Source organism: Bubalus kerabau, chromosome 17, assembly GCF_029407905.1.
Source record: "Bubalus kerabau isolate K-KA32 ecotype Philippines breed swamp buffalo chromosome 17, PCC_UOA_SB_1v2, whole genome shotgun sequence".
Taxonomy (NCBI): domain Eukaryota; kingdom Metazoa; phylum Chordata; class Mammalia; order Artiodactyla; family Bovidae; genus Bubalus; species Bubalus kerabau.
The window spans coordinates 26,251,514-26,261,647 of NC_073640.1; the positions used below are offsets into that span (position 1 = coordinate 26,251,514).

The 10,134-nt window shown below is 45.2% G+C and overlaps 1 pseudogene; it reads left to right on the forward strand.

Moving 5' to 3' along the window:
- The first annotated feature begins 470 nt into the window (after nucleotides 1–470).
- Nucleotides 471–4,785, forward strand: LOC129630599 (mitochondrial import inner membrane translocase subunit Tim29-like; annotated as a pseudogene).
- The last annotated feature ends 5,349 nt before the right edge of the window (nucleotides 4,786–10,134 follow it).

Here is a 10,134-nt window from a genome sequence, read left to right on the forward strand (position 1 = left end):
AGTTAAATTCCCCTTCTACCTTGGCTGTCAATAAGCAGGGGTCTGGACTGTTGTCTATAGTTGTTACGAAACTCAAGCCCAAGACAAAGTAAAATATATTCCCAAATATCTACAAATGCACACATGAAATATAGGTGTATTTTAAAGAATAACCTAACAGAAAGTACTTTAAATTTCACAGGAGCTGCTAATGCAGGCAGCTAATCCTATTTACATTCATATTAGCTTTGGTATCTTTTTCCCTAAGATTTACCTATTTGTATGCTTGCATGAGTTAAACTGCCTTTTGCATGATATCAGTACTTTTGTAATTTAAATCTATAAAAGGCAATTTCTTTTAAATATACTTCCTAACAGTGGGTGAAAGAGGCACCAAAGTTATTTGAGGACTGTACACCTCGGTGAACATGTGTGCTGAACTCCAGGCAATATGCAGAAAGTGGGAATTAATCTTATACTGTAGGAGCGGAATGGAAAATAAAATCAAGGCTGAGAAAGAAACAGCCTTTGAAAAGGACCCCTTTGCATTATCGAAGGAAATGGTGTGCTTTAGAATTGGTATTTAGACAGGTAAAACTTTTTTCCCTTCTACAAGAGTGGTGAGAACTGTTTGCTTTCTCCACTGTGATTTTTTTTTTTTTTTACACCTCAAGTAACTTTAGCCACCTAGTAAGCAAGGTTTACAACTGAACGTTGGTGTTGGCTGATAAACAGAACATGGTGGACCATTTGGTGGCCAGGGTCAATTTTAAGGTGTCAACTGTGACTCCTCAAGGAGCATGGGAAGCAAGTGCATATTGAGGGGCTTAGAGGTTGAGACTCCAAAGACACAGAACAAATTGTATCCAGCTGAGGCTACATTTTTTTCCTTCAATAATTCCTAGGAAATGTTCACCCTCACCATCTCCACTTGACATAAATGAGATGTAAATAGGTTAATGTATAATCTTGCCCCAAAGAAATAGTGTCTTCCAATATGTAGGGCACACATATCGACAAGCTTCTTTTCTAAGCAGGGCTGGGATTTTTCAAGCGAAAATCATCTGGGCTGGGGGCGGCAGGGTAGGGACTTCCAGATGTATGCCCTCACTTTTGGCTACATCGAGCATGTCCTTCCCAGGGAACTGGTCCTTGGGGTCACTTCCTCTGAGGCTGGTCAGGGCATGTCTCCGAGAGCTCAGCAGGCATGAAGGAACTGATTTCTAATTTTAGTCTCATGTAGAAAGTCACCCCACAATGAAGCCAGGAGAAGACAGAGTTCCAAACTGGGCATCCACAGCAGACAGACTGGTCAGACTCGGGCTCTGAGGTCTGCACAGAACTAGCCCCCGGCTTCAGACACACCTCAGGAAGGGACTGTCCCTCCATTGAATCCTAAATTTCATACTCATCTCCCCTCTCCAGCTGTAAAGTCTACACAACACCAAGTATCTGGATGGAAATGGGGCCTTTTGTTTACTCCCCAGATAACTACACAAAGCTTCAGGCACTGGTTCATGACTCCTGAAGAATCCTCATGTGCACGAGTATACACACACACACACACACACACACACACACACACACACTCTCTCTCTCTCTCTCTCACCCAAAATCCACCACCCTGAAAGGAGCCATTATAAATGTTTCATGTGGAACTTTCACAACCCATCAGACTCACCAGAGTTTTCAAATTAACTCCCTTTCTGCCCAAGGGGATCCCTCTGAAAGAGATTTCTCCAGCCTCAAACCTCCTCAAGAAAATTCTGAATTTGAAACAGAATGCAAATAATGCATTTTGACTCCCTAATCAACAAATGGGATCAACTTGAATTGATTAAGAACCTTTGAAATTAGCTGTCTTTAATTCTCTCCATGGTCTGCTGCTGGTACTCTGAAGATAGGAGGGGCATTTGTGTGTGTCTGTGTGTGTGTGTGTGAGCTGAAGTTGGAAAGTTTGGTCTCATTTTCTTTCGGAGCTCATATAATGGTCTTTCCTTAAAAAAAAAAAACAAGACCCACTTTTTTATTTTAATGGTGACACAACTCTAAGAAAGCAGCATTCGCCTAGTGCAATTATATGGCTTTTCGTGAAGTACATTTCCAATAGTTGGCTGCATGAAACCTGCACAACTTTGCTGAAAAAAAAAAGCCCATAAAATCTGAAATGAATGTATAAATAATATGCAACTGTCTAGACAGTATAGGTCACTTGCAAAGAGAGCAGGTCGGGAAAAAATTGTCCATCAGTCAGACAACCATAACTGATTCTGATGCTAAATAATGGTGGAGATATTCAGCATTCTCTGTATGTGAAAAGCTTCGCTGAGCATTCTGCTCTTCCCAAGCCAGTGGTCTTCTGCTTATCTAGTGCTTTATGCAGCCTTAGGAAAATGCACTTGCTATTTAAACATTAAAATTAATGCCCAAAGAATAGCAATTGAGCAAGGAGGGAGGGTTGCCACTGACCTGTGTGATTGGCCTTTGGTAAAGCAAAAATAGCTCTTCTAGATCAACAATATGAGATTTCCATACCCACAGAATCTTAAACAGATGTAGTTATGGAAACTTGAGGCTAGCAAAAGACCCAAACACACACATGCAAATTTCATGGAACTTTTTTGCTCTCTAGTAACAACGCATAAGGAGAGATTCAGGTACTTAAATCTTGTATTTTTTTTTTTTAAAAGCTATAGTCATCTGTGCACATAGCAAAAAAAAAAAAAAAAAAAGGCATGAAACTCAACCAAATGTGTTAAACAATGATTACGGTCATTTTTAGCACCCTAGAATGTGATCATCTCAGTAGCCACAGAGCAGGGCAGTGGCTGCTACCATCACTGCCCTCCCAAACTATGAACCTAGGCGAGGCTCCTCAGCTTGGGCCCAGGGGTGGGCACGACCACCAGCTGGCTCAGCAGCCCGATGGGCCCACATGCCCTTTGTGAAAGGAACCCAGAGCCAGGCTATCATGAATTAGTCCCAAGGCCTATCCTTGCTCACCTTGTGGGGGAGGAAGTTGGTGGGCAGACTGTTCTGAAGTGAGCAACCACATTCACCAAATGGGTCAGACCCTTAGGGAAGACAATGATAAGAATACAATAAGTGTAACAGCCGCCACTTACGGAGCACTTACTAAAGGTCAGACACTGAGCGCCCATAAAGGCATGACTCTGGAAGACCCTTACCACAATGCTAGGGAGCTGCTCTGATGTATTATCCTCATTTTCACTGGAGAAACTTGAGGCTCAGAAAGTTTAAATAACTTGCCTGAAGCCAAACAGTAGTACGTGGCTGAGTGCCAGCTTGATTCCAGGTTCCTTAAAAGCGAAGCTCACCTCTTCACCTCTGTGATCTCTGGCCTCTCTAGCTGCCCCCACTTGGGGCGCACTTCTCCCTGAGATGCTCTGGGCACAGCTCCCGTGTGGCCAGCGCCAGCAGAACCTCTGCTTCTTGCAAGAAGCAAGATGCCTACTGTCACTGCGCTGGTAGAGAGACAGATAAAATCCAGACCTGGCTCTATTTCTTTTCTAAGCAGTTCTAAAATCTGACTTTTTAAATATAATTTTTTAAAAGGCCATATAAATAATATGTATAATACTTTAGAAAACACAAATTTTTGCCTAACTAAAAAAGTTATGACATTTTGATTCCACATGTTTGATTCAGTATGAATAGAGTGTTAGATTTCTGATTTAAAAAATAGATATGCAACAAACAAAAGAGGTTTACTATATAGCACAGGGAACTACAATCAATGTCTTGTAATAACCTATAATGAAAAATAATTTCAAACATAATATATGTGTATATGTATAACTGAATCACCTTGCTGCGCACCTGAAACATTGTAAGTCAGCTGTGCTGTGCTTAGTCACTCAGCCGTGTCTGACTCTTTGCGACCCCATGGACTGCAGCCCGCCAGGCTCCTCTATTCATAGGGATTCTCCAGGCAAGAATACTGGAGTGGGTTGCCAAGCCCTCCTCCAGGGTAAGTCAGCTATACTTTAAAAAATATATACATAAAGAAAGAAAAGGCCGAGGGTTGGGGGGTTGCCGTCAAGAACCACACTGTTGGCGCTTGCCAGAAGAGACTCCCGGCCTTCTGCTCGACCTACCCGGGCAAGCGGAAGAGAAGGGAGGCGGCTTTTCTGGAGAGATGTTGGTTCCAAAGCCGCGGAGAGGAGGGTGACGCTGTGACCATAAAGCCCGGCGTGTGGGCGCGGTCGGGTGCCGAGGCTTGCGCGCTGCTCCAGGACTAAGGCCTGCGGGTACAAGGCGGCGGCAGCGCGGGCCCAGGCAGGCTGGCGGCCGTGTACACCGGGCGCGGCTGCGTCCTGCGCCCCGGGGCAGAGCGAGGCGGCCTTCCAGGGGGCGAGGCTCCACGGGCCGGCACCCTCCAGCTGAGTCGGAAGTGTCCCAGCGGCAGCTGCTCTGGCCGCCGGGTCGCGGTGAGCCCTGGGCCTCTGTTCACTGGTGTACGAAGCTCCCTTCGACGCCCTGGCCGGCCTCTGCCAGGCCCGCTGCGGCTCCCTGCAGCCCTGCTGGACCCGCTTCCTGGACCGCATCCTGCATGTGGGCTTCGTGGGCCGCTGGTGAGTGCGGGGGCCCAGATGTGCGACTGCGACCTCAGTGTCGGAAGTTCCTCCATCTGCCGGTACCTCTGCGCGGCATGGAGCCCTACCTGCTGCGCTCAAGGGGCTCCTCCAGAGAAGTACCGGCCTGTGGTGCTCAACGCCCTTGGACCAGGCGCGGTGGGAGGAGCAGGTCTTGCAGAAGAAGAAGGACCAGCTGGCCCTGAGCTAGGCTGACCCTCTGGTGCCATCGGAGCTCGCGTGTGTCCGGACCGGGCTCTGAGCCTGGGTAGACGGCTGGCCTGCGATTGCGCAGTTGGTGTGAGTGAGCCTCAGCTACAGAGTGATGGGAATAAATCATGTGCCATGTTCTCTCCCTGGTTTTTCACAAAATTATGGGGCCCCCTTCTCATTTGTTCCTTATGAGCTGACGCTAATTCAGAGCCTTCTTGGTCTGGGAGTTGGGGAGAGCCATGTTCCATGCCATATTTATCACTGCCCCAGTGACTAAGGAGCCTTGGAGGGAAATAAACCTTCTTTAACTGGACTCCAGGGTTTTCCTGACTGAGGTATCACAGATGATAGGTGACTCCCAAGCTCTCCTAAGAACTTTCAGATTATCGTTTTAAATTTTGAACTAAAATTTATCCTTTCTTTCCATAAGTAATGTATTTAAAAAATAATAATTTTTAAATAATTGTAGTCTCAGAGGAAACTGGAAAAATAATCAAGACATCCTGGATACCCTTCTCTCAGCTTCCACCAAATGGTAACCTTTTATACCAGCAGTACCAGACCAGGAGATGGACAATGGGTTGACTCTTTGGATTTTACATGGAAACTTTTTGCAGAAACAACTTGCTTTTCCCTTATGTGTACTGATAGTGATGCTAAAGTGACTTGGAGGGATAAAGCATTTTCTGATCTGGAAATCAATATGGAATCAAAGCTTCTGGTCATGTTACACTTCAATCATCCTGAAAACACAGAATCCTTTGGAAAGGAATATGTTGATGTACATAGCTGGGTTATAATCATACTTTTAAAATATTAGAGGAATGAGATGAACTCTGTCACCCACATGGCCTGTGGTTAGTTAATAAACCAAGAGATGAAACAATAGCAAAAGGGGACCATGAAGACAAAAGTGCTTCAGTTCAGTTCAGTTCAGTTCAGTTCAGTTGCTCAGTCATGTCTGACTCTTTGCAACCCCATGAATCGCAGCACGTCAGGCCTCCCTGTCCATCACCAACTCCGGGAGTTCACGCAGACTCACGTCCATCGAGTCAGTGATGCCATCCAGCCATCTCATCCTCTGTCGTCCCCTTCTCCTCCTGCCCCCAATCCCTCCCAGCATCAGAGTCTTTTCCAATGAGTCAGCTCTTCGCATGAGGTGACCAAACTACTGGAGTTTCAGCTTTAGCATCACTCCTTCCAAAGAAATACCAGGGCTGATCTCTTCAGAATGGACTGGTTGGTCTCCTTGCTGTCCAAGGGACTCTCAAGAGTCTTCTCCAACACCACAGTTCAAAAGCATCAATTCTTCAGTGCTCAGCTTTCTTCACAGTCCAACTCTCACATCCATACATGACCAATGGAAAAACCATAGCCTTGACTAGACGGACCTTGGTTGGCAAAGTAATGTCTTGGCTTTTCAATATGCTATCTAGGTTGGTCATAACTTTTCTTCCAAGGAGTAAGCGTCTTTTAATTTCATGGCTGCAGTCACCATCTGCAGTGATTTTGGAGCCCAAAAAAATAAAGTCTGACACTGTTTCCACTGTTTTCCCATCTATTTCCCATGAAGTGATGGGACCAGATGCCATGATCGTAGTTTTCTGAATGTTGAGTTTTAAGCCAACTTTTTCACTCTCCTCTTTCATCTTCATCGAAAGGCTTTTTAGTTCCTCTTCACTTTCTGCCATAAGGGTGGTGTCATCTGCATACCTGAGGTTATTGATATTTCTCCTGGCAATCTTGATTCCAGCTTGTGCTTCTTCCAGCCCAGCATTTCTCATGATGTACTCTGCATATAAGTTAAATAAGCAGGGTGACAATATACAGCCTTGATGTACTCCTTTTCCTATTTGGAACCAGTCTGTTGTTCCATGTCCAGTTCTAACTGTTGCTTCCTGACCTGCATACAAATTTCTCAAGAGGCAGGTCAGGTGGTCTGGTTTTCCCATCTCTTGAAGAATTTTCCACAGTTTATTGTGATCCACACAGTCAAAGGCTTTGGCATAGTCAATAAAGCAGAAATAGATGTTTTTTCTCTTGCTTTTTCGAGGATCCAGTGGATGTTGGCAATTTGGTCTTTGGTTCCTCTGCCTTTTCTAAAACCACCTTGAACATCTGGAAGTTCATGGTTCACATATTGCTGAAGCTTGGCTTGGAGAATTTTGAGCATTACTTTACTAGCGTGTGAGATGAATGCAATTGTGTGGCAGTTTGAGCATTCTTTGGCATTGCCTTTCTTTGGGATTAGAATGAAAACTGACCTTTTCCAATCCTGTGGCTGCTGCTGAGTTTTCCAAATTTGCTGGCATATTGAGTGCAGCACTTTCACAGCATCATCTTTCAGGATTTAAAAGAGCTCAGCTGGAATTCCATCACCTCCACTAGCTTTGTTTGTAGTGATGCTTTCTAAGGCCCACTTGACTTCACATTCCAGGATGTCTGGCTCTAGGTGAGTGATCACACCATCGTGATTATCTGGGTCGTGAAGATCTTTTTTGTACAGTTCTTCTGTGTATTCTTGCCACCTCTTCTTAATATCTTCTGCTTCTGTTAGGTCCATACCACTTCTGTCGTTTATCGAGCCCATCTTTGCATGAAATGTTCCCTTGGTATCCCTAATTTTCTTGAAGAGATCTCTAGTCTTTCCCATTCTGTTGTTTTCCTCTATTTCTTTGCATTGATCACTGAGGAAGGCTTTCTTATCTCTTCTTGCTATTCTTTGGAATTCTGCATTCAGATGCTTGTATCTTTCCTTTTCTCCTTTGCTTTTCACTTCTCTTCTTTTCACAGCTATTTGTAAGGCCTCCCCAGACAGCCATTTTGCTTTTTTGCATTTCTTGTCCATGGGGATGGTCTTGATCCCTGTCTCCTGTACAATGTCACGAACCTCAGTCCATAGTTCATCAGGCACTCTATCTATCAGATCTAGTCCCTTAAATCTATTTCTCACTTCCACTGTATAATCATAAGGGATTTGATTTAGGTCATACCTGAATGGTCTAGTGGTTTTCCCTACTTTCTTCAGTTTCAGTCTGAATTTGGCAATAAGGAGTTCATGATCTGAGCCACAGTCAGCTCCTGGTCTTGTTTTTGTTGACTGTATAGAGCTTCTCCATCTTTGGCTGCAAAGAATATAATCAGTCTGATTTCGGTGTTGACCATCTGGTGATGTCCCTGTGTAGAGTCTTCTCTTGTGTTGTTGGAAGAGGGTGTTTGCTATGACCAGGCATTTTCTTTGCAAAACTCTATTAGTCTTTGCCCTGCTTCGTTCCATATTCCAAGGCCAAATTTGCCTGTTACTCCAGGTGTTTCTTGACTTCCTACTTTTGCATTCCAGTCCCCTATAATGAAAAGGACATCTTTTTTGGTGTTAGTTCTAAAAGGTCTTGTAGGTCTTCATAGAACCGTTCAACTTCAGCTTCTTCGGCGTTACTGGTTGGGGCATAGACTTGGATTACTGTGATATTGAATGGTTTGCCTTGGAAACGAACAGAGATCATTCTGTTGTTTTTGAGATTGCATCCAAGTACTGCATTTTGAACTCTTTTGTTGATCATGATGGCTAGTCCATTTCTTCTGAGGGTTTCCTGCCCGCAGTAGTAGATATAATGGTCATCTGAGTTAAATTCACCCATTCCAGTCCCCTTTAGTTCGCTGATTCCTAGAATGTCAACATTCACTCTTGCCATCTCTTGTTTGACCACTTCCAATTTGCCTTGGTTCATGGACCTGACATTCCAGGTTCCTATGCAATATTGCTCTTTATAGCATCGGACCTTGCTTCTATCACAAGTCACATCCACAGCTGGGTATTGTTTTTGCTTTGGCTCCATCCCTTCATTCTTTCTGGAGTTATTTCTCCACTGATCTCCAGTAGCATATTGGGCACCTACTGACCTGGGGAGTTCCTCTTAGCGCTGCCGAGAGGAGCTACCCCACGTCCGAGGTCAGGGGCAGTGGCCAAGAGAGCCAGGCTGTGACGGCTCAGGAACGGTTGAGAGGAGCTACCCCACATCTGAGACCAGGGGTGGCAGCCGAGAGGACATACCCCACGCCCGAGACCAGGGGCAGCGGCCGGCAGGAGCAACCCCACTTCCAAGGAGCAGTGGCTGCGTGGGCGCAGGAGGGCCTAGAGGAGCTATTCCACGTTCAAGGTCAGAAGGGGCTGTGGTGAGGAGATACCCCTCGTCCAAGGTAAGGAGTAGTGGCTGCACTTTGCTGGAGCAGCTGTGAAGAGATACCCCACATCCAAGGTAAGAGAAACCCAAGTAAGATGGTAGGTGTTGCAAGAGGGCATCAGAGGGCAGACACACTGAAACCATACTCACAGAAAACTAGTCAGTCTAATCACACTGGGACCACAGCCTTGTCTAACTCAATGAAACTAAGCCATGCCCGTGGGGCCACCCAAGACGGGCGGGTCATGGTGGAGAGGTCTGACAGAATGTGGTCCACTGGAGAAGGGAATGGCAAATCACTTCAGTATTCTTGCCTTGAGAACCCCATGAACAGTATGAAAAGGCAAAAGTGCTTAGAATGCATGAAAGTCACAAACCTGCCCAACATCCGCTAGATGCTAAAGATCTTTTGTAGCCCATCTTCGCAGTTTACCTAGAGGGAAACTGAGGCTGAGAGAAAGAAAAGGACATGTCCTACGTCATCCAGCCAGTGATAATTAAACCTGGACCCTGGATCCTCCCATCTCAGTTCTGAACCATTTCTATATCAGGAATGAATCAGAAACCATGATGCTTCTTTTTTGGTCCTTCTCATGTTTTTCCAACTGGGAGTAGGTAAGCGTGTCCATCTAAGATGCATTTGATCGGCTTTTGTGTTTTGGTATTCAAGCTGTCACAGTTAATGTCTTTGTGCCTTTTTAAATAATGTACAAGTGAGAAATGCAATGACTCTGGGTGGTTCTTTCCTGGAGGACAGGTTCTTTCCTTTTATATTAAATACAACCCTTTATGTGAAAGGGCCTTGAGAAGGTTAAAAAGTGCTTATAGACCTGAAAGGGGTTACTATGGAGAAAGCATTTATGAGGCTGGGTGTTTAGAACTGAAAAGGGAAAACAATTTCCTTTAAAAACTGCCAGCGGACATTCTGGAACACCAATCTCAGTAACTTACCTTTTGGTTTTAAATTTGTCAGAAGCGCCCTTACTCAGCCCTTCTCACCAGGAGCAGTGGCAGCTGGCTCTGATCACTCAAGGCCTCTCTCTGCCATCCCTCTCTCTTCCAATAGGCAGAGGTCTCCGCCAGGTTGGCCCCCAGACCCGGGCCATTTCATCCTCCCATCCCTTCCTTCTGGGCTGCCAGTGTTATTTATTTTTAATGCCTTTGAT